The sequence below is a fragment of the Myxine glutinosa genome, chromosome 1, assembly GCF_964187855.1.
Source record: "Myxine glutinosa chromosome 1, kmMyxGlut1.1, whole genome shotgun sequence".
Classification (NCBI taxonomy): domain Eukaryota; kingdom Metazoa; phylum Chordata; class Myxini; order Myxiniformes; family Myxinidae; genus Myxine; species Myxine glutinosa.
Window position 1 is genome coordinate 16,642,563 of NC_136261.1, and position 25,196 is coordinate 16,667,758.

General features: G+C 38.3%; 1 long non-coding RNA gene across 1 annotated transcript in view; it reads right to left on the minus strand.

Annotated features, from left to right (window-relative positions):
• The window catches only part of LOC144893728 (uncharacterized), a 142,838-nt gene that overhangs the window by 15,640 nt on the left and 102,002 nt on the right, over window positions 1–25,196 (minus strand). Inside the window, exon 3 of the long non-coding RNA XR_013624636.1 lies at window positions 22,474–22,584. This is a non-coding gene — a long non-coding RNA (uncharacterized LOC144893728). The remainder of the gene's footprint in view (window positions 1–22,473; window positions 22,585–25,196) is intronic.

Here is a 25,196-nt window from a genome sequence, read left to right on the forward strand (position 1 = left end):
ATAAACATTAACTGATAAATTATTCATCTTTTCAAATTTAGGAATATCATTTAAAGTCATCGGAAACTTTAGATCTTTCGTATTTAATGTATTCTCATATTTTTTATAATGAGATACTCTTTCATCATGAAAATGTGGAGGATGTAAGTGTGCTAAAATAGACCAGAGAAAACATTTATTGTCTTTATTTTTGATATTGATAACTGCTTTTCTATTTTTGATAACACTGGGTAAATCAATGTAAGAAGAAGCTTTTAGAGGATCTGATTTAAGAATATGAATGTCTATGTAAATAATTTTTCCTATATTGAATCCACTTCCTACGATTGAATTATCCACATCTTGCTCTTGTTTAATAAGTTCATCATAGACTCCTGATGTTTTAAAATCTTGATATGAAGATATAAAGTGTGGCTCAGTTCTCATGTATGGTGCATCTATAACTCCTTCATCCTTTGTCATTTCTAATTTTACTCCCATATAAAATTTAAGTGGTTTCATTTCCTTTAGTGTTTTTTCAATCAACGTTTGAACAGCAGGTTTAACTATTTCTACAGCATCAACTATAGACTCTGGTTCAGGAGGTTTGAAGTTAAAGACTCTTATTTTAATATGTCCTTTGAATGCTCCATCAGAGTTTTTAGTTGTGATAAAATTTGATAAATGTAGATTTGTTTTAAGATGTATTTTGAAGCCTTTCTTGAGGATATTTTTATTACATGTAGAACAGTGTTTTGTTTCAGGTGGAAGAGGGGAAAGTTTGTTTAAAATGTTGTATGTATGTTTTGCAGTGAGAATATGTTGTTTATAATATTTTACTTCCTTCTCGCAAGTATCACAATAAACCATATTTATAGCGTGAGAAAACGTGGTGTTTTATATATATCACTGTGCTTAAAATAAAACACTTTTGAGCTTTACAGCTCCGTTTTATATATATCGCTGTGCTTAAACTAAAACACTTTTTCACTCAGAATCATCTAAGTCATAACTATCACATGAATACTCAGAATCATACTCAGAGTCATCAATAAAGCTACTCTCATAACTATCATTTGAGCACAAACTATTAGTATCATAACTATCATCTGTGTTCAATGAAATACTATCATCACCATCGTCCAAGTTCAATGAAATACTATCATCACTATCGTCCGAGTTCAATGAAATAGTAAAATCTTCACTGCTGTATTGACTCATATTTAATTAGCAAGAAAAATATTCCCATCAATATCTATATACTTTCTTTCATTAACAGATTCAATCTCTACAATTTTTATATCAAAAGTTATCTTTAAATAATCTCTAACTATCATAGAACGAAATGACATTTCACCAGAAATATTAACATCATTCATTTTACTTAGATCTACACCCTTTGGATTATTAAAGAAAATACAAATGTCTCCTCTAGAATTATTAATGGTCTTATCATTCTTTTTCAAAGTATCGTGGTCAATCACTTTTTCAAGCTTTGAATAAATTGCCAGGAGTAGAGGAGAAACTTTTGTTAGATTTACTTTAATGGATGTCTTTCCAGGTATAGTTAGAGCTCTTCCTTTAAATGAAATAGAGGGGCTCATGTTATTTTCCATAACTGGTTTTACCCAAAAATTTCCATATTTATCTTTGTTCAATTTAACATCTTTGACATATTTTTCTATATCTTCCACCGAAGTAGAGATTGATTGAAATTTGTCTTTTGTGCTTTGAAACATTGTATTTATTAATGAATAAACTTGCGTTTAGTTTAAGTAAAAATTTACCACATAAATATGATAAGTTCTGAAGGATATTTAGAATTTCCAGACTCTCCATATGATAAATTAGAGAATTGTCCGGCTTGTGATAGAGTGGGGCTTAATGATGAGGATTCATATAAACAATGTTTATTCTGTGATTATATTCTAATTAATGATAATAAGAAATATAAAAAAACATATAACTCTTTTAAATTAGAACCAAAAATGAATTACTTTACAAGATTAATAAGAGAGATGAATGTTAAGCATTATGGTGATAATACACCATTTCTTACAAGGAAAGAGACTCTTTGTATTGAGGAAATGTATAAGGGTTTAATGATATTTATTATTCAAAATAATTTTAATGGAAATGTTAATACAAGATACTACATAAATAAAATAATGAATTATTTTGAAATTAAACCCGAACTCAGGATAAAATATAGAGTTTCTAAAATAGCTCAAAAAAAGTTGGATGACTTGTTTTCCAAATATATAAATGAATGATTTTTTACCCGTTTGGGAAAATAAGATAAAATTTAATAACCATAAAAACATTCCAAATTCATTGAGATGTCTAATAGTTGGTTCAAGCGGATGTGGGAAAACCTGTTTACTTTTAAAGATGCTCCTTGGTCCTAATTTTTTAGATTATGATAATTTAATAATTTTTACAAAGTCAAGTTTTCAACCCGAGTATCAACTACTCTCACAGGGTTTTAATGCAGGTCTTAAAAAGGAAGACATTATCGGTTTATTTAAACTTCAAAACAAACTGAATGATTATAATATTGAAGATATAATACAATTATTTTGTGATACACAGAAATCAAAATCGAAACCCATAACTTGTATTCTCAGTGATAATACGGATGATATACCTTCACCTCAAGATTTAGATAAATCAAAAAAGAACCTCGTCATCTTTGATGATTGTGTTAATGAGAGAAACCAAACAGTAATGGATAGCTACTATACAAGAGGGAGACATTCTTCTTGTAATTGTATATATCTTAGTCAATCATATTTTCAACTCCCTCGACGCTCAATAAGAAACAATGCCAATACTTTTATTTTATTTAAGTTAAATTCAATAGATGTAAATAATTTTTGGAGAGATAATTGCTCTACGTTATGTAGTAAAAAAGAATTTGAAAATTATATGAAACACACGATTGGAAAATATAAATATATTGTTGTGAAACAAGATGAGATACTAAATGATATTTTTCAATAAATAAATACAGAAAATGAATACCGAAGAAAGAGAAAGAAAGTTTAAGGAACATCAACAATTAGTTTCAAAAGTTGTTAAACAACAGGAAGAGATAAAGAAGAAACGGAGACAGAAACTAACTGGTGAAGAAGCCTTTGAAAGAAAACAAGAGAAATTCTTTAAACCACTTTTGAAAACTCAACACTCACCTACAGTTCCCACGGTAGAATTTACTCCGAAAAAACTTCAAATGCTCAAAGATTTTAGTCAGATAACAAAACAAGAACTTGGTGAATTAGAATATGATGACGAGGGATTATTTCGGAAACTTGAGGAGGTAAATCAACCCCCTAATTATGTTGTGGAAGCTCTTCAAAACAATGAATATTCGGCGGGTTCAAAAACCAGAGCAGGTCTCATTCCAACAGAAGAACCAGCAGTGTTTCATCTTGTGGAAGAAAAGGTATTGATATTTAATGATGAATTGATGTTCTTGAGTTCTACTCAACCAAATGTTAAATTAACTCCAAGATTAATGTTTCTTCTAACAAACCCCGGATTCAGCGGTTCAAAATATTTTGAGGAACCACTTGATATGGAAAGAGAGGAAGATAGGGTATATATTGAGTTGCTAAATGCACTTGATTATGGAGTTTCTGTTGCTGGTAAAAGTAAGAAGAATGAGAAGGAGAAACATATTATTGATGCTTTAAGTAAGCTTGGTTCGGGTGTTAGTTTTCTTCCAAATGACCCATCACAATTAGTTAATAGGCTATTATTGTTGTTAGGTAGTAAGAAGGCTGGAAACAACAATTGTTTTAATGAATCCTCAGCCATTTTAGATCAGTTGATGAACATGAAAATAATTAATAAATGTCAATACAAAGATATTTTATTAGATATTAAATAAGATGAGAAGCACAATTCTTAGTTTTAATTTCACAACGAGCGATTACACAGCTTCATTCCCTTACCCACTACAACTTGACCCCCTTACCTCATATGAGGCATCTTTATTGTCAATGGAAACTTATAATACCTTGTTTAATATCACAGAGAAAAACAACAAGTTTAGTTATAATCCAGGAAGTGGATATAAAACTATAACCGTTTCACCTGGAGCTTACGAGATTTCTCAAATATCTTCAGAAGTCTCTCGCCTTATGAAAGAAAAAGGTGATGAACCAAAAAATATTGTAATAGATATTCAAAAACACACTTCAAAATCAACTATTAAACTTAAAAATAATTATAAAGTTGATTTCACGATTGAAAATTCGTTTAGAGAGCTATTGGGTTTCTCTTCAAAAAAGATTGAAAATAACGGGACGTTTTACAGTGATAATGTTATCCAAATATCCTCCGGTATAAATTCAGTATTAATTCATTGTGATTTGATTGATGGTGCTTATAACGATGGAATAAGAACAAATACAATATTTTCATTCAGTGCATACTCAACCCCGATTGGTTATAAATTTAATATGGAACCAAAAAATCTTGTCTATTTACCTGTGTCAGGAAAAACCATATACAGAGTAAATTTTAGGATAACCGACCAAGATAATCGTATGATATCCTTTAATGATGAAATTATATCCATCAGAATTCACCTACGTGAAGTTTTTCAATAAATAAATAATGGTTATTGTGAGAAAACACGAGTTGGGAAAATATAAAATAATTACAGGGGAGGGCATGTTCCTTTCACCAGACTATACAAGGTATGTGGGTAGAGGATACTATAAACCTAAGAGACAACGAGGTGTAGGTCATCAATTTCGAAATAAAGGAGATGGGATAATTGATACTCTAATGGGTATTGGTTCAACCATCCTTAAACATAAAGACCTAATTGGTTCAACTGCTTCTGCCGTGGGCTCCGTTGCGGGTGCTATAAAGAGTATAAAAGATGCTCAAAAGGAGTCTCATAAATTACAAGCAATCAAAGAAATAAAAAAAGGTAAAACTCAACTATCTTCACAAGAACGACAAAAAATCATTAAAATACTTGGGTCAGGGTTTCAACAATTTTAATGCTATATAAATACAAGTATGGAAGCGATTGATAGTATCTATGATTTGGATGATACGATTATCATTTCAAACTCCACTAAAAAGGAAGACTATTTTAAGGTAAATGCTATAACAGGAACAGACTGGAATTCAAACGGAACAAAAAGTTTTGAAATAAATAATCAACAAACTTACTTGAATATAGCTGATAGTTTCTTGCTGTGTAAATTTAAATTCACTAAGGCTGCGAATAATACTAATGCTACACTCGTAAATGATTTCTTCTGGAAAATGTTTGACAGTGTCCGCCTGTATATTGGAACACAAGAGGTTGAAGCGGTTGATTATGTCTCTGCTACATCTGAAATGATGAAATTTACACTATATTCGTTTAGTGATAGAATGGGTAAGGGAGCTGTTGAGGGTTTTATTCCTGATATGTCAACGGGTACAAACGCAGACCCTGGTTATAGTCAAAGGAAGTCAATGTATAATGATGACGCAAAAGCTGAGAATAGTTTTACCGTAGCAGTACCTCTGAAAGGTATATTTGGATTTTGTGATTATGATAAAGTTTTGTATGGGCTTAAAATTAGATTTCAACTACAAAGGAATGATAATGTAAATAGATTGCTTTTTGGGGATGAAAATGCTTTTGGAGAAAATAATAAATTTGTTATTAATGATTTGTGTTGGTATATCAGTGAATATACTCCTAATCTTAAAACGGAAGAGATGTTAAATAGAAGACTTAACTCAAAGAAACCGCTAAATGTATCATACCTTAAAAGAAGATGTCAACACGTTAAACTGGAACACACTACCTACACTTGGAATTTAGGTGTTCTTCAAGGAAAGCCACGATACCTCTGGCTCATTTTTAAAAAACCAGATGGAGAGGACGGTACTAATAAGAATAATGCGCTGAGTGATAATGCTAAGGTGAAACAACTTCGGGTTTCTCTTGATGGCACATTTTATCCGCGAGATAGATTGGAAATTGATTGGGAAAAAAATGATTATGCGGAAGCCTACAAGTCCTACCAAAAGGTGTGTGAAAGTAATGGTAATAATGATCCTATTTTGGATATGGTTGCGTTTCAAAAACTTTATACAATCTACGCAATTGACCTGAGTTCTCAAAAGGAAACTATAAAGTCTAATCGAGTGGATACTTCTCTATACATTGAAAGAGGGGAGAGTGAAGAGGTTAATGCATATTGTTTGCTTTTGGAGGAAACAGAATTACAGATTAATACAGATAATGGTGTTATGATTAATATCACATAGGTTTTTTCTCATAAATAAATGGTTGGGGTATATGTTAATCAAATCAATCTTAATAAATTAACATCTTGTATTCAAAATCAAAAGCCTTGTATTATTAATGTTAATACAATTCAAAGAAAAGGAGCTGTAAGAATTGATGTTTTACTCACACACACACAAGTAAAAACACTAAATGATGTTGGATCACTTAAAATTAAAATGACGAAACCTATGTTAAAGAAATATTCAATAGACGAGTCAAGAGGAGGATTTCTCCCGTTTCTAATTCCTTTATTTGCTGGTTTAAGTGCGGCGGGAGCATTGACTGGTGGTATTTCAGCAGCGGTAAAAACTGCTAACGAAAGGAAGGCACAACTAAAAGCTCAAAAAGAATTGGAAAGACATAACAAGGAGTTGGAGAAACAAATTAGTGGAAGTGGTGTAATTGTAGATTTTGCTCAAAAACTTGAAAGTCTACCTGATAAAGCTAGATTGTTGGTTGGAGATATGCTTTCCTCTATCGCTCAAGCGGGTGTTAAACTAACTAAACGGGGTAATGGATTGTATCTTTCTCATAAATAAATGGATAAATGGTTTAAACAATTTGGAAAGAATACAACGTCAAATATAGAACTAGCTAAGTATTGTAATACACTAAAAATTGATAATGTGGTTATTTGTATGAGAGATGAATTAATACATATAAATAAGAATACAAAGAATATTATTATGAATTTAGACACACAGAATGGTTCTCATTGGGTTTGTATTCATAATAGTCAGGATAAATATTATTTTGATAGTTATGGTATGCCACCACCTGTTGAAGTAATACAATTCTTACAGAATGGTGTTTATCAAACATTTCAAGTTCAAGAAATTAATTCTAAATGTTGTGGTCAATTATGTTTATATGTATTATTTCAACTCAACAATAATGAAAATTTTTATGATATCATTTTTAATCTAATATAAATGACTTATGTTGGAAAAGATGGTTCTATCTTTGGAAAATCCTCTCAGGATATTGATTTATCAAATTATTATACAAAGGCACAGGCTGAACGACAAAAATATAGTGTAAGTAAAAATATTAATATGAAGAATACTTATAAATTAATCAATTATCCAAACCCTACAGATGCGAATGACTTAATTAGATTCAGTGATTTATCACACTTGTTAAATAAAACAGCACGTTTTGTGAAACAAGTAAAATTTACAACCACAACACCTGGTTATACTGACCATACACCTTTCCTCATTGAATTTAACTACCTGCTTACAATTGAATTTTATAAAGGACATTTAGTTAATATGCGAATTAATAAATGGGGGTATGATATGCCTGATTTAGGGTATAATTGGTCTTTTTCAATAAACTTAGAAGACCTACATGATTTAAATCAGTCTCGTAAAGAAGAATATTATCCACTTGGTGAAGATAAGGATTTATGTGGAAGTACAATTAGTAAACAACAAACACGTGATTTTAAGAAAATAAAAATATATGATAGTATAGCGATGGTTCGCATGACAAAGAAGGAAGGTAATGAGATAAGGATAGAAAGCCGAGGAATACAAACCGATTTGGTAGTGGGAAGATGGGGTGGTATTACCTGTCATAATATTAATCTCACATATATTTCTGATACATAAATGGCAGGAAGAAGACTACAAGAGAATTATAATTTTTGTATTCAAGGATACCTACAAGAAAAGGGTGCTCGGTTTTACATACCGTACGAATTGGAACATACACATGGAAATTTTGTCATTAAAAACTGGCCTTATACTGATATTGTTAAACCCACAAATAGAGACTTGTTTAAAGTATTAAATAAAAATGAACTTCTCAAAGTTATGAAATATAAAACTCTTTTAGAAATCGTCAACAAATCTTATTGGTATCCTATTATGAGAAAAATAATTATAGATACAAGAATATCTCAAAATCCAGATGAGTATATGTATAATATTATTTGGGACTCAAGCTCAAGGGTTGTAAGGGCTAAGGAAGGAATTGAAGAAGAGAAGGAGGAAAGAGAGAAAAAGGAGAAGGAGGAAAGGGAGAGGGAGGAGAAGGAGGAGAGGGAGAAAAAGGAGGAGGAGAGGGAGAAAAAGGAGAAGGAGGAAGGAGAGAAAAGGGAGAAGGAGGAAAGAGAGAAAAAGAAGAAGGAGGAGAGGGAGAAAAAGGAGAAGGAGGAGAGGGAGGAAAGGGAGCAAAGAGAGAGGGAGGAAAAATATAAAAAGATGGAAATCAGTGAGATTCGTAAAAGATTGAGTGTATTACAGCAAATAAATCAATCTCAACGCACCGAAGAGGAAATTAAAGAATTAACAACTCTTATGAAGATAATGGTTTCAAAAATAACAACGTCAATGTCTTCAATTTCAGGGAGGAGATTTAAACGAGAAAGTGGTGAAGAAGAAGAAGAAGAAGAAGAAGGAAAAGATTATGTGATTGATGATGTTGGTGTCATTGACTTTAGTTAGTTTTTATTTGTAAATAAATGGAGGAGAGAGTGAAGGCATTCCTTAGGATTCTTTATGTTTTAAAAATAAAGATTGAAATGTATATGTTGAAAACCAAAAAGGTTTTGATACTCTGTCGGAATTTTTCTGATAAATAAATATGAGTTATTGTCTCAAATGTAAAAAGAAAACTAAATCTAAAAATATCTCTTATGTTAAAGCTAAAAATAATAGAGTTTATCAAAAAGGAATATGTCAAGTATGTGGCTCTAAAAAGTGCCAATTCATCTCTCCTAAAAGAGGAGGAGACATACAAAAGTTTCTGTCAGGAAGTAAATTTACAACAACTGGAATTCCAGGGGAATTACACCTTCCAGGGTATTCTTTCTGTGGTCCAGGAACAAACTTGGATAAAAGATTAGATGAGGCTGACAATCCTAAACCTTGGTCTAAACCTACAAATAGGGTTGACGAAGTGTGTATGAAGCATGATATTGCTTATGGGAAAACCACTACGTTGACTGAAAAACATAAAGCCGACAGCGAAATGTTGTATAATTTGTCTTTGATACAAAATCCAACGTTGAGAGAGAAAGTTGATAGGTTTATTGTGAGAAATTTGATAAATGCTAAATTGAAACTTGGTCTTGGTTATTCCTCAAAAAACTATTAGGCTCTAATGATGCCATCAAGACTGAGGAGCTTTTGGCTGAAGAATTACACAAACCTATAATCACAAAGTTTAAAAGAAGGAAGGTTTATTCTAAATACACTGACCACATATGGTCCGCTGATTTAATTGAATTGAATAATGACAGGGGATACAGGTATGCTTTAACCGTTATTGATTTGAGGAGTAGATTTGCCTGGGTTGTCCCTTTAAAAAATAAAAGGGGTGATACTTTAATGTTAGCCTTTAAGCTAATATTTGATCGGGATAAAAGGAAACCAAAGAAGTTATGGACTGATGAGGGAACAGAGTTCTATAACAAAATATTCATGAAATTTCTTAAGGGCAAGGGTATTAAATTATACAGCACCTTTAATGAAGGAAAGGCAGTTGTTATTGAGCGTTTTAATCGTACTTTAAAAGAGAAATTATATAAAAAATTCACACAACTCGGTTCTCAAAAATGGGTGTATTTAATTCAGGATATTGTAGATAATTACAATAATACAGTTCATTCATCAACACAATCAAAACCATCAGAAACATTTACAAAATTAGAATATGAAAAGGAGATTAATTTGAGAAAGCCCAAGTTTAAAGTTGGTGATATTGTAAGAATATACAAATGGAAAAGTCATTTTGAGAAAGGTTATACACAAAAATGGACTCGTGAATTATTTAAAATCATTGATGTAATGGATACAGTCCCTTGGACCTACAAATTATATGATTTAAATGGAGAAGAAATCTTGGGTTCATTTTACTCACAAGAATTACAAAAAACACAAGTAAGCAGATAATACCCTTGAAAATAATAAATAAATAAATAAAATGTAATGGGGATACGTTTTTAAATCTGTGAACCCCAAACACAGAATCCCACAACTTTTTAGTTGGGGCTTAACTTTTGTGTGTGTATAATGGGGATACGTTTTTAAATCTGTGAACCCCAAACACAGAATCCCACAACTTTTTAGTTGGGGCTTAACTTTTGTGTGTGGACAATGGGGATACGTTTTTAAATCTGTGAACCCCAAACACAGAATCCCACAACTTTTTAGTTGGGGCTTAACTTTTGTGTGTGTATAATGGGGATACGTTTTTAAATCTGTGAACCCCAAACACAGAATCCCACAACTTTTTAGTTGGGGCTTAACTTTTGTGTGTGTGTGTATGTGCGAGTGAGTCATAATAATATACAAACCCTAACCCAACCCAAGCCCTAACCCAACCCCATCCCTAACCCAAACCCATCCCTAACCCAACCCATCCCTAACCCAACCCCATCCCTAACCCAACCCCATCCCTAACCCAACCCCATCCCTAACCCAACCCCATCCCTAACCCAACCCCATCCCTAACCCAACCCCAACCCTAACCCAACCCCATCCCTAACCCAACCCCATCCCTAACCCAACCCATCCCTAACCCTCACATTCAAAATCCCAACCCTAACCCAATCCCATCCCTAACCCAACCCCAACCCTAACCCTCACATTCAAAATCCCAACCCTAACCCAACCCATCCCTAACCCAACCCCATCCCTAACCCAACCCCATCCCTAACCCAACCCCAACCCTAACCCTCACATTCAAAATCCCAACCCTAACCCAACCCCATCCCTAACCCTCACATTCAAAATCCCACCCAAACCCTAACATAATCTTTCTTTTCTTCTTTTTTAAATACGTATTTCTTTTTTTTTTTTTTCTCTTCCTCCAATTCTGTCTTTCAAGGCTTTTAAGTTTGAAGAAGTAGAAATGGGAAGAAAGAATTTTCCAGCATTTTCTTCCTCGAACTTTCTTGATATTGCTTAAATCAAGCGTCATTAAATAAAGAACATTGTTCATTGCTTTAGAATCCAAAGAGTCTCCAAGAGGAACCCCACAGGTAGAGTCTCCAAAATAAAACCAACTTTCCAAGTTCCCAAGGTATAACCACATTCCTGTTGAGCCTCCAAGATAGGTATCACATTCCGAGTCATCAAAACAAAACCCCCATTCCGAGTCTCCAAAAATATAACCATCTTTCCAAGTCCCCAAGGTAAAACCACAATTTTCAGAAATATTGGGGGTTTCCGTGATAAGTCTCACATAGTATAACTGCGGACCATCAGGGAAAACTTCCCTTTCCCAATTTTTTAGGGTTTCTATGATGTGTCTCACATAGTATAACTGCGGACCATCAGGGAGAATTCCCATTTCACAATTTTTTAGGGTTTCTATGATGTGTCTCACATAGTATAACTGCGGACCATCAGGGAGAACTCTCCTTGCCCAATTTTTTAGGGTTTCTATGATGTGTCTCACATAGTATAACTGCGGACCATCAGGGAGAACTCTCCTTGCCCAATTTTTTAGGGTTTCTATGATGTGTCTCACATAGTATAACTGCGGACCATCAGGGAGAACTCTCCTTGCCCAATTTTTTAGGGTTTCTATGATGTGTCTCACATAGTATAACTGCGGACCATCAGGGAGAACTCTCCTTGCCCAATTTTTTAGGGTTTCTATGATGTGTCTCACATAGTATAACTGCGGACCATCAGGGAGAACTCTCCTTTCCCAATTTTCAGAAATTTGTGGGTCTCCAATGTATGACTTGTATTCTGGCTCATCAAGGTAGAACTTGTTCAGTGGGTTTTGTTTTGATAACTCACAAGAAGTATCATCATGGTAAAACTCTTTTTCAGGATTTTGTGGATCTCCAAGGTATAACTCTTTGGCTGGGTCATCAAGGTAGAACTCGTTCTGGGGGTCTTGGTTGTTCAAAATGTCTTCAAACAAAAAAATAACTTCATCCCAAGTTGTGTTAAAAGCAGAATTTTCATTTAGTATCTCAGATACAATTTCCTGTGAAAGAAAATAACAATGTATTAATTTAATACAATATTTTTTATTTGTATAAATCAAGCTCTATGAATATTAAAATAAACTTTGTTAACTCTTACACGAGTCTCATCTTAAAAAAAAAAAAAAAAAAAAAAAAAAAAATTAAATAAATAAATAAATAAATAAACAAACTTACCTCCATTGATAAGAGGTTCGAGTCCAGTTCATCAATCTGAAGGTTGAGTTCTACACAGGTAGTAGGACTCCATGGAATAGCAAAGTTATCCCATTCCATTTCGGCATAGTAGTCCATTCTCAAGTGAAGCAGAAAGCGTGTTTGAAAAAGCCTGTGTGGTCGGTGCCTTTTATAAGGACTGGGTGTGTCTTCCTGTGGAAATTCCCTGGGCGTGTCTTAACTGGAAATGATGTGATGGAAATTCCCTGAAAATGATGTAATGTATTACCTGGAAATGATACAATGCTGAAGAGTTTATAAAGTGGGTGGGACTTAGCAAAAGTGGGAGGAGCTTAGCAAAAGTGGGCGGGGCTTAGTAAAAGGTGGGCGTGGCTTAACAAAAAGTGGGCGGGGCTTAACAAAAAGTGGGCGTGGTTTACCAAAAAGTGGGCGGAGCTTACCAAAAAATGGTATGTGGCACTGGAGGCGCTCAAACAAGAACATTGAGGGAGGTTTACCATTTTATCTTAGCTCAGTTAAAATATCTTAATAAAGAACCAAACTCAAACATATTTTTTGTTAATATATTAGATGGTGAAGAGAGTTGTAGGAGAATTAAATTATTTCCCACGCATAAACAAATATTTGTAGGGTCGTTGTTTGAGTGGGTTATATTCACCAGATGATATTAAGAGTAAAAGGTTAAAAGGTCCATGAGGTCAGAAGGATCACAGGTGTTTAAGTGGTCTAATGAATAAGGATAACATGTCAAAAGGTTAGAAGGTTCGTAAAGAACAGGGTGAGAGAAATATAGGTGTTTAGGGGCAATGAGGGAGGGAAAGAATTAATATGGAAGTGAATGGGTCAATGTTTGAGTGGGTCAAAGATTAATCTGCCAGATGATATGTAGAAGAAGGATGATAGGTCTATAAGAGAAAACAAATATTTGTAGTGTTTGAGTGGTCTAATGAACAACATTAAGGATAGGTACTACAGACAAAAGGTTCATAAAGATGAGGGTGGGAGAAATAGAGGTGTTTATGATTTTTGAAAAAGACAAGGGGGTAAATGACATTAGATAGGGATTTCCCATGTTAAACGGAGGTGTCCCAGAAGCAACATTATTACACTACTCACACATGAGCTCCTCACCGCAAACAAGGCTTTCATCCGCAGCTCAATGGAATAATGTTCCACCCTCTGGACCGGTGCTCCTGCCTCACACCTAGCTCGGCTTCACGCTGTGAAACCAAAGCTTTCAGAATCATTGGAATCTCCCGCGATGAAGCTATCTCTGAGGGCCTGTCACTCACTCACCGCAGTCAGGTTGGTGGTCTTTCTGTCTTCTACCAACTCCTCTCTGCCCTTGCTCCCCCAGCTCTCTCTGTGCTCTGTCCCCCAAATATTCCTGCAGGTCGCACAAGATCTGCCAGCCACCCTCTGATGGTTAAACTGCCGAAATCTCGGCTCTCTGCTCACCTTCACTCTTTCATTCCTCTTTTCTCCCGCCTCTGGAACAAACTCCCGCACTCACTTCAATCACACTCCTCCCTCCAGGTCTTTAAAACAGCTGTTCACCACCATCTCTTATCCTCCCCCATCCAAAACCTTGATCTTTTCTACCCCCTCTAATTCACCCCAGATCCACCTTGTTTGAAATTCCAACTTCTTTCCTGGAAGTCCTGGCACTGGCCATATGTTTTATACCTCTCCCACCCCCCCCCCTTCCCATGCCTACCCCCCAAAGCCCTCTCCCTCCCACAGTTCTCTCGATGTCTCCATGTCTCTCGGTCCCTGCTCTCAAATGTTGTGTTTGTGTCCTCCCCCCTCTCTCCCCATCTTGTCTACCGCTCCCGATGTTATTTGTTTTATGTGTCTGTTTGTCTTTCTGTGTGATTAATGTTCGCTCTTTCACGAGCCTCGATCTTGCATACAAAAAAAACAAAAACAAAAAAAAAGATGAAAGGAACACTAAATGTCACTTCAAATATTTATTAAACTAGGGGGCCCGTTGGTCCATTGGACCAAATTTTAATTGGGGACTGTTGGATCTTCAGGGACTTTTGGGTCTTTGGGGACTTTTGGGTGTTCAGGGACTTTTGAGTCATCTGGGTCATTTTGGTCTTCGGGGACTTTTGGGTCATCTGGGTTTTTTGGGTACTAGGGGACTTTGGGTTCAGAAGACCAGCAACGAAGGCTGGAATGGGTGGAAATGTGAATGGGTCGGTGGATGTGTGGAGTATCGTTGAGAGAGAGGAAGACAAATGATCAATTGCGAAAGATGATGGGAATAGAGCCTGTCATTGATGCTGTGAAGAGAAACAGCTTGAGATGGTTTGATCATGTGTTGAGGAAGGATGAAAGTGACTGGTTGAGAAGAGTGATTGAAATGAATGTCAAAGGAAGTAGAGGACTGGTAAGACCGAGAAAGACTTGGCTTAAGGTGGTGGAACTAAAAATGCGGACTAGGGGGTGAACAAGGGGAGATGCAGAAAATAGGGCAAACTGGAGAAGATTGTCATGGGGACCGCAAGGCTAACCCCCGCTCCAGCAGGGAAAATGGCCTTAAAATGCCTGTTGTTGTTGTTGTTATACTTATGCAGAAATTAAATATAGGAGCTTCTAATACTTTTAGCTTGGCCTACCCCAGACAATAGTCTGGAGGCAGTGATGTAGGTATTGTTATGCGATGGCAATACTGTTAGCTGCTCTCTAAACTGACGTTCCGCAACCTGTGGGTCGCGACCCAAACATTTTCAATGGGTCGCACGATCGTTTCAGAAATCGCGGGAAAAAAAACCTTAGACGATTTCTTCTCCTGACTGAACACAACAGAGATCAAACGAACTCCGACACAAACTTTATAGTGTGGACTCTTCTACCGTGCTGTACCGATGTATGCGTGCATCCGGTCAGTCAGATCATACGTTTAGTTTCCGACACACGAATGTCCATTGCTTTTCATTCGAAAGATTGAGCTGTGAGCGTAAGGTACTCGCTATGGCTAGAAAGTATCAGCCTGTGTACCTGAACTATGGGTTCACCTTGAATATCGATAAGCAAAATGTTCATCGACCACAGTGTGTGATATGCCTTGACGTGTTGGCCAACGAGTCCCTCAGGCCCCAAAAGCTGAAACGGCACCTCGAGAAGAAACATGGAGATCATGTCAACAAGTCCCGGGAGTTTCTTCTCCGGAAAGAACGCGAGATGAACAACAGCAAGTCAGTAATGAGTTCGGCTGTTTTTCCGTCGAAAGGACTGACCAAAGCCAGCCACCTGGTGGCGGAGAAGATGGCCAAAGAAAAGAAATCGTACACTATTGCTGTAGTGAAATTATACTGAAGGTGAACCCGGGAGTGCTCGCTTATCCCTCTAAAAGGGGCGTCTATAAGACCCGGGACAACCGCGGCGCAAAGACACTCCAGCGACACTTACTGCAACATTTAGTCCTGTAGTTTGAATGGTATGTACGCCCCTATATGCTGCACTTGTTTTGCTTTGCCTATTGCCCATGTAATACTCCGATTCTGATGTCTATTGCATGAATGTATTTTACAGGATGTGACCACAGATCTAAATGATATTAAACCTACTCAAGGTACAAGTCGTGTCTGTGTATGATTTTCACGACATTTAATATCATTTCGATCTACGAAATGGCTGAACCCAAGATGATCACGGTACCGATTCTCGATGCCGACGCTCAAGCCGAGGAGTCGGGATCGGAGTTCACCCACTGGCTCAAAACGCTGGAGAATTACTTCGCCGCGCATGAAACAGAGCCCACCGCCGTGGCTAAGCTGTCCGTGTTACAGTCGAAGGTCCATCACCGCGTTTACCGGTGCATTGCTCGTTTTGAGACGTATGCCACGGCTCTGGCTGAGCTAAAGCGACGATACATAAAGAAACGGAGCGCCGTGCACGGCCGGCATCAGCTCTCTCAGCGGCGACAACAACCATTGGAATCGATCGGTCGCTACGCGCAGGAGCTGCGTCACCTTCTGGCGGACTGCGCCCAGGAGGTACGGACCCACGAGCAAGTTCAAGATGACCTTCTCCGAGATTCTTTCGTCTCTGGAATTAGCTCTGGAGTCTTGAGGCTCCGACTCGGAGACCGCGGAGCTGACATTTACGGAGGCACTTCGGCTGGCTCACGTCTTTACAGATGCCCGTGAACAATCTACCGCTTATGACCACCCACGAGTCGTGGCGGGGACTTCTCAACTCGTGCGACCGGAGCGGGTTACCGCCGAGGATATGGGGGAGGACTCGACCACGGCCGAGTCTCTGGGTGCTCCTGAAGCGGCCTCCGCTTCCGGCCTAACTGCTGCTACCGCTGCCCGGCCACGGCCTGACCGGTACGCGAAGTGTTATTTTTGTGGGAATCGGCAGCACGCCCGATTAGAATGCCCAGCTCGGGAGGCAATATGCCATCTGTGCTCCACCAAGGGCCATTTCGCGAAGGTCTGCAAAAAGTCCACGCGAGGTACGCGAGCCCGCGCGGCCTTGAATGGGCTTATCGCTGAGCCAACGGACTGCGCACCGAGCGGAGCGCCCCGCCCGGCCTCGATCAGCGTCTCCCCTCCTCGCGGGCCCCTGGCTGCATGCTCGACCTAGATGGGGGACATCGGGCCGCCTAAACAACCGGCGCGACCACGACCGGCCGCGTCGCGATCGGCCTTGGCTGGCGTCCGGACGCCCACCTCAAACAAGCAACGAAGTACTGCTTTGAAAACTCCTCGGGATTCGCAGCGAACGCTGCGCGTGACTCGAGCGCCATCTGATGGCGGCTTTTACGAATTACACGCACTCACTCCGGCATATGAAACTGCAGATGGCAGTGAGCCAACTATGCGCTTGTCACGAGGATCCTCCACGGGCTGCCCGAACGACCGGCAAACTGCAGCCGGCGTGGGAACGTCCTCTGACAGTGGTTTTTACGATTTACATGCTGCCAACTATGCCCCGGGCTGCCCGAATGACCGGAAAACTGCAGCCGGAGTGGGATCCACTCGCGAGGCGCGATCTTCTCGCCCGGACGGCACAATACCTGCCGGGTCTTCCGGCCTTGCGCAGGCCATCATTCCGCTCAAGGTCGCGGGCGTTTTTGCGCAAGCCTTGATCGACACGGGGTCGACGGATAGTTTTATCAATCAACGACTAGTGCATCAACATGGGTGGCCGGTTCTCGGGACTACACGACGGATCTTCATGGCCTCCCAAGGACTTCGGCTGAGCACAAAAGGGGCATGTCGACTGAAACTTGTGATAAAGGGCCGCACGTTCCCAGACGTGTATCTCATGGTATTACCTGCGTTATGTGCCGACGTTCTGTTCGGACACGATTTCCAAAAGCGACATGGACGTTTGGAAATGGATTTGGAAATATGCTGCACCTGCGTTATGTGCCGACGTTCTGTTCGGACACGATTTCCAAAAGCGACATGGACGTTTGGAAATGGACTTCGGTGGGCCGGACACGCTTGCTGTGTGCGCCCTCGCTCAAATGGACGTGGAGCCTCTCTCGCTGTTCCCCAACCTGACCACTGATTGTACCCCTGTAGCCGTAAAATTGCAGCGCTACTCTCGCGCAGACGCGCAATTCATTGCGGAAGAAACGGCCCAGCTCTTAAGGGACGGTATTATAGAACCCAGTCGGTCGCCGTGGCGGGCCCAAGTCTTAGTAGTGTGAAGTGAGGCCCATCGCCGGCGCATGGTAATCGACTACTTGCGACCTGCCTAGCGGCAGTATAGTTTTAACGGCGGGGAGAATGTAGTGAAATTATACTGAAGGTGAACCCGGGAGTGCTCGCTTATCCCTCTAAAAGGGGCGTCTATAAGACCCAGGACAACAGCGGCACAAAGACACTCCAGCGACACTTACTGCGACATATAGTCCTGTAGTTTGAATGGTATGTACGCCCCTATATGCTGCACTTGTTTTGCTTTGCCTATTGCCCATGTAATACTCCGATTCTGATGTCTATTGCATGAATGTATTTTACAGGATGTGACCACAGATCTAAATGATATTAAACCTACTCAAGGTACAAGTCGTGTCTGTGTATGATTTTCACGACAATTGCGGGTAAGTTTTTTGTTTTTTTTCGTAAAAGTATTTCACTGCATTGGCGGTTTGTAGGCTCATAAAGTAATACATTGCGCTGTAAGTATAGTTAAATTTACTTTTTCATTTCGTCTTTAGAATATTGATGTGTCGGGTTCTTGCTTACTATGACTCGTGCCATGTATACGTTGGTATATCACAACTTCGTAAGTTTTATTGTTTGTTGCAATACAGCCATTCTTAAACTTTGCCTTTTTTTTAAGTACGTACGGCAATCACATCGTACATATTGAATTTTTATAATGCCTTGGAACAGCGGTTCTTAACCTGCGGGTCGTGACGTACGCGCATACGCGAACAAAATACGATGTGTGGTATGCACCTTTGTTGGGTTCCTAAAAATGGGCTCAACAAATTGATATGTCATTGATGACCCCTTCATGACCCCCGGAAACCCCCAAACGACCCCCAGGTAATGCGCCGCTGCCTTGGAACAAAATGAAGATTAATCATAAAGTGAAAGAAATGTTCATGTGTTATTTTATTTATCTTGTATTGCAGAGCAACTCATCCTGCCATGCGCAAAGGCGATGTGCAGAGAAGTGCTTGAAGAGACGGCGGCTTCAAAGATGAGCACCAATCCACTTTCTGCCAATACAATTCGCCGGCGGATAATAGACGTGGGCGAAGACATCGAGCACCAGCTGTACGCAAACCTAGAGGCCAACAAGTTTGTCATCCAGTTGCACGAGTCAATGGACATCGCACAGAAGGCGTTGATCCTCATCTTTGTTCGTTATCGGCATGGCGATGATTTTATGGAGGATCTTCTGGCAGGTGACGAGCTACAGACCAAGACCACGGCCGCAGAAATATTCGCAGTCGTCAACAAACACATCGCATTGCATAGCCTCAGGTGGGAAGACTGTGTTGGCGTTTATACCGATAGTGCGGCATCGATGACAGGTCGGCGCAGCGGTGTCATTAAGCTCATCCAAGATGTGGCACCAGAGGGAAGCTGGACCCACTGCTTCCTCCACCGTGAGGCATTAGCGGCGAAAGAGATGTCACCTGGACTTGCCGAAGTAATGGACATTGCAGTGAAAACAATCAACCATCTCAGGAAGAGCGCCCTAAATTCGAGGTTTTTTGCAGAGCTGTGTAAGGAGCAAGATGCAGAACACACCACGGTGCTGTATTTTGCAGCTGTTCGCTGGCTCTCCAGAGGAGATGCTTTGGCAAGATTATATGAACTTCGCAACCAGGTCCTCGCATTCTTGGAGGTGGCTAGGTCAGACCTGGCAGTCTACTACAAAAACAACAAATTCATCGCAACATTGGCATACATGGCCGACATCTTCAACTTGTTGAACAATCTGAACATATCGTTCCAGGGCAAAACGAACAAGCAGGCGAAATCAGTGTTCATAATGCATGACAAGATAGCGGCGTTCAAGTCAAAGCTGGATCTATGGAAGAGAAGAGTACAGACCAATGATGAATTTGACATGTTCGAAAACCTGGATGATCTGCTCAGCAAGAGTGTTGAGGAATGTGTGGACATTAAGGATGCCATCATCGAACATCTGGTGAATCTGCGCAAACGATTTGACGAATACTTTCCTGTTGATCCACGCGTGGAGAAGAAGTGGCTCCGAGACCCTTATTCAGTCGACGTTCAGCAGTGCTGCAACTTGTCCAACAGATTGAAAGAGGACTTGATCGACATCGTGTCCAACGGTACACTTGAGACTGTTCAGGAAGGACACTTTAGTAAAGTTTTGGCTGACAGTGTCTCGTGAGTACCCAGAGATTGCACATGTCGCAGTAAAGTTCCTGATGCCATTCACGACGACGTGGATGTGTGAGGCAGGTTTCTCAATGGTGACATATCTGAAGTCCAAGTATCGAAACAAACTGGAGACAGTGGCCCTGTGCGCCAACCTGAGAATCGCATTGTCGCCGCTTCAAAGCCGAATTGATGATCTCGTAGCCAATATGCAAAGTCAACCATCGCACTGATGTGGAATCCACATCCACAATGTTGCTAACGGAACATTTGAATTAGGCTTGTAAGTTTCACTTTCGGGTTTAATCAGTGAAAGTTGCTCATTTAATGTTGTTCATGATAACGGAACATTGAACCTGGATATAAGTTCAGATGCATATCGGGTTTTTTCAGTAAAAGTTATTCTTGTTTTGTTTATCAGTTCATGTTACATTGTAAGTTCATCATCTATTCACGATGAAGATTAAAATAAAGTTCAAACACCTTATCTTGGCGTGTCACTTTAATAATTAAAGTTTTATTCTATTTCACAAAAGATACACCGCCAATGAATGTTGTGAGATTCATCTTCATCATCTTCTTCATCTTCATTAAATCTTCATCCGGATTTATCGTAGAGGCGGATTCATCTCTTCCGAAGCTGCAAACAAGGCAGGGAGTTTATGCCTAATTGGCTGACAATAATATCAAGTGGGCGGTGTCTGTGATCGAAGTCGCTGCTCATTCTCAAGGGGGGGGGGGGGGCGTTGTCTCTCGCTCTCTCTCTCCTCATGGTCGTGGAGATCCGGACAAAATAACAACAAAATAAGGACAGTGTTTGGTATGATTGTCATCACTTTGCTTTGTTGTTCAATTACGAATTGTACTACTGTACAAAGATGATGAACCGAACCCTTACCAAGATATTAACGTCAGAAGCAATCGATATTTCCGTGACTGTTTGTGGAGGGGTTGGGGGGGGGGAGGTTGGGGAGGTTCGATGGGTCGCGACTGGATGCCTGGGTTTTTTATTGGGTCCTGGGCTGAAAAGGTTGCGGAACGCAGCTCTAAACCAACATAGGATCTTTTTTATACTGTAGTTTGTCATCCCTACATTGCCTTTTTAATTTAGCATAAATTTATTTATTCACTTGTGTATATTATTGAAATACATATTTAATTTTTTTTAATGTTGGGTTAGGATTGGGTTAGGGATGGGTTGGGGTTGTGTTGGGGTTACTAGGGTTGGGTTAGAGTTGGGTTGGGGTTGGGTTAAGGTTGATTATGCTCCCTGTCATATTATTATTACTCACTCACACACACTAACAAACAAAACTTAAGCCTTGACTGATTATTCAGTTTACGATTCTGTGTTTGGGGTTCACAGATCCAAGAACGTCCCCCATTACACACACACCAACAAACAAAAGTTAAGCCTTGACTGACTATTCAGTTGAGGATTCTGTGTTGGGGTTCATAGATTGAAGAACTTCCCCCATTACACACATTAAATATTGTGTTGTTTATTTGTTATTTTTAACACCTCAGCAGATGTCCCCTGCTATACACCTCGGACTTGGTCCTCGAGTGTCCATCTTGGTGTATAGTAGAGGATTATGAAGCACCAACCTCTTGCTTTCAAGGGTATTATCTGCTTACTTGTGTCTTTTGCAATTCCTGTGAATAAAGTTATCCCAAGATTTCTTCTCCATTTAAATCATATGATTTGTAAGTCCAAGGAACTGTATCCCATTACATCAACAATTTTTAAAAAGTTCATTCGTCCAACTCTTTGTATAACCTTTCTCAAAATGGCTTTTCCATCGATATATTCTTGCAATATCACCAACTTTGAACTTTGGATTCCTCAAATGAATCTCGTTTTCGTATTCTAATTTTGTAAATGTTTCCGACGGTTTTGATTTTGCTGATGAATGAACTGGATTATTGTAATTATCTACAATGTCCTTGTAGATAATTACATATCTTCCAAAGTCTTATCGTCCATATCTTCCAAAATCTTCCATATCAATTACATATCTTCCAAAATTACAGTCCAAAGCTATATCTTCCAAAGTCAATTAAAGATACCCATTGTTGAGAACCGAGTTGTGTGAATTTTTTATACGAGTGAGGTTCCCGTGCTATGCACGGGTGGGAGGCCAGAAGCAAACAGACAATGCAGAAACGGTGAATGCAAAAGCATGAAATCAATAAATTCCACATTCCTGTAGCACCTTCAGTCGCACGTCAGACATGGACAGCAAGTTCATGAAGGACTTCCATGAAAAACATACCCGTTGGCAAACAAACGGGTACGTTTGTTCCATACCCAGTCAATGGCGAATCTGCATATGGCGATCCGCAAATTCACGTTTAGAAAGTTGAAACCATCACGGCATTTCATCATTCACTTGAACTCGATATATCTTTTTTCATTCCAAACAGCACAACTCCAATAACATCATGAAACAACATCAATATTAAAAAATTAACTTTTAATGGACGACTATTTTTAACGGACGGACGATGACTATTTTTCATATTAAACAACATTCGTGACAGAAAACAAATATCTAAATCCTGATGTGAAGTTCCGTACGGTTGGGTGAATACAATTACGAATTCAAAATTGTAATTGTAGTCACTCAATTCCAATCATCAATTGATACTTTAACAAAACGATTAACACGATTAACGTTTAACGATTAAACATTACGATTGAATGACGGTTGTATTTGGATATTATCAAACCCGCGCAATGCCATCATCTGTCCACTTCCGCATTCGCGGCAGGTTCATAATTGTCATCAAAATATAAACTGTATTTGTAGAATTTCAATAAAAGCCACATCACTGTTCATAATCGGTAAATATTATTTACTCCCAGGGGTCCCAGGAATACCCACCCAAAATATTGTTGCGATCGGTTGAGCCGTTTTTGCGGGACCTTCGAACGGACAGACGGACAATTGGTGAATTATAGTTAGATAGTCTCTCTTTCAAAGTGCAATTAAAGCACTCAATAACAACTGCCTTTCGTTTATTAAAGGTGCTGTATAATGTAATACCATTGTCTTTAAGAAATTTTATAAATGTTTTGTTATAGAACTGATCCCTCTTCACTCCAAAACTTCTTTGGTTTCCTTTTGCTTATGCTAAATATTTCATTGAAAGCTAACAGGAGAGTATTACCCCTTTTGTTTTTCAAAGGAACAAACCACGCATATCTACTCCTCAAATCAACAACGGTTAAAGCATACTTGTATCCCTTATCATTATTTAGTTCAATTAAATCAGCGGACCAGATGTAATCAACACCTTTGGAATAAACCTTCCTTCTTTGAAACTTTGTGATTATAGATTTATGTAATTCATCAACTGAAACTATTTGCTCCTCAGTTTTGATTACATCATTGGAGCTTAATAGTTTTTTGATAACCAAGCCAAAGTCTCAATTTAGCACTCATCAATTTTTTCACGATAAACGTATCAACTTTCTCTCTCAACATTTGATTTCGCATCAAAAAAAATTACACAACATTTCTCTGTCGGCTTTGTGTTTTCATCCAACGTAGTGTTATTTCCATAATCAATATCGTGCTTCATACAAACTTAATCGACCTATTTAGAGGTTTATACCAAGGTTTCGGATTGTTAGCCTAATCTAATCATTTAGCAAAGTTTGTCCCTGAACCACATAAAGAATACCCCAGTGGATGTAATTCCCCTGGAATTCCAGTTGTTGTAAATGTACGACCAGACAAAAACTTTTGTATATCTCCCCCGCTTTTATGCTGAGAAATGAATTGACACTTTTCAGAGCCGCACACTAAACATGTCCCCTTTTGATAAACTCTATTTTTACATTTTTTAAACACATTTTACACATTTTACATTTACACATTTTTAACATACAAGATATTTTTAGTATTAGTTTTCTTTTTGCACTTAACACAATAACGGATCTATTTATGAGGAAAAATTCATTCAGTGCACGAAAACCTTTTTGGTTTCCAACATATATATTTCTATCTTAATTTTTAAAACAAAGCATCCTTCGGAATGCCTTCAATCTCTCCTCCATTTATTTAGGAAAAAAAAAGATATTCTCGGAAAGTCAATAACACCAATATCATCAACTACATAATCTTTCCTTCTTCCTTATTGCCACTTTCTCGTTTAGATCTCCTCCCTAAAATTGAAGGTATTGACAAAGTTACTCTTCAAAAATATTTCCATTAGACTTTTAATTTCATTATTTTCCTCCTCAGTGCGCCGAGGTTGATTTATTTTCTGCAATACCTCCAATCTTATTAATCTCACTGGTTCTCTATCTATCTATCTCTCTCTTCTTGCTGACATTTATGTATCAGAAACATATGAGAGATTAATATGATGACAGGTAATATCTCCCCATCTTCCTGTTGTTAAATCAGTTTCTATTCCCTGGCTTACCATGTAAAACACTGTTCTTTGTGTTTCTATTAAATAAACTATGGCAAAACTGTTGTTGATTTTAGCTTTATTAAACTCCTTTATTTGCCATTTGCTGATAGTGATTCCACATATCTCATTATCCTTACCAAGTGGAAAATATTATTCTTTACATGATTTATTTCATTCTTGTAGGTTTGTTGAAAAAGACCAGTTATACCCTAAATCAGACATCATACCCCCAATGTTCTATTCTCATAAAAACTACACGTCCTTCTTTATGAAAGTTAATTTTAATTGAAACTGTGAATTGTGTTTGACCTGGGGATGTATTCAACATTTCTACATCATTTGAATGTACAGCCATTTTATTTAAAGATATATATTGTGATAAATCATTCAATCTAATCAAGTCATTGGCATCTGTGGGGTTTCGATTACTTGATTAATGAATAAGTATTTTTCATATTAATATTTTTTGGAATATCATATTTTTGTCGTTCAGCCTGTGCCTTTGTATAAC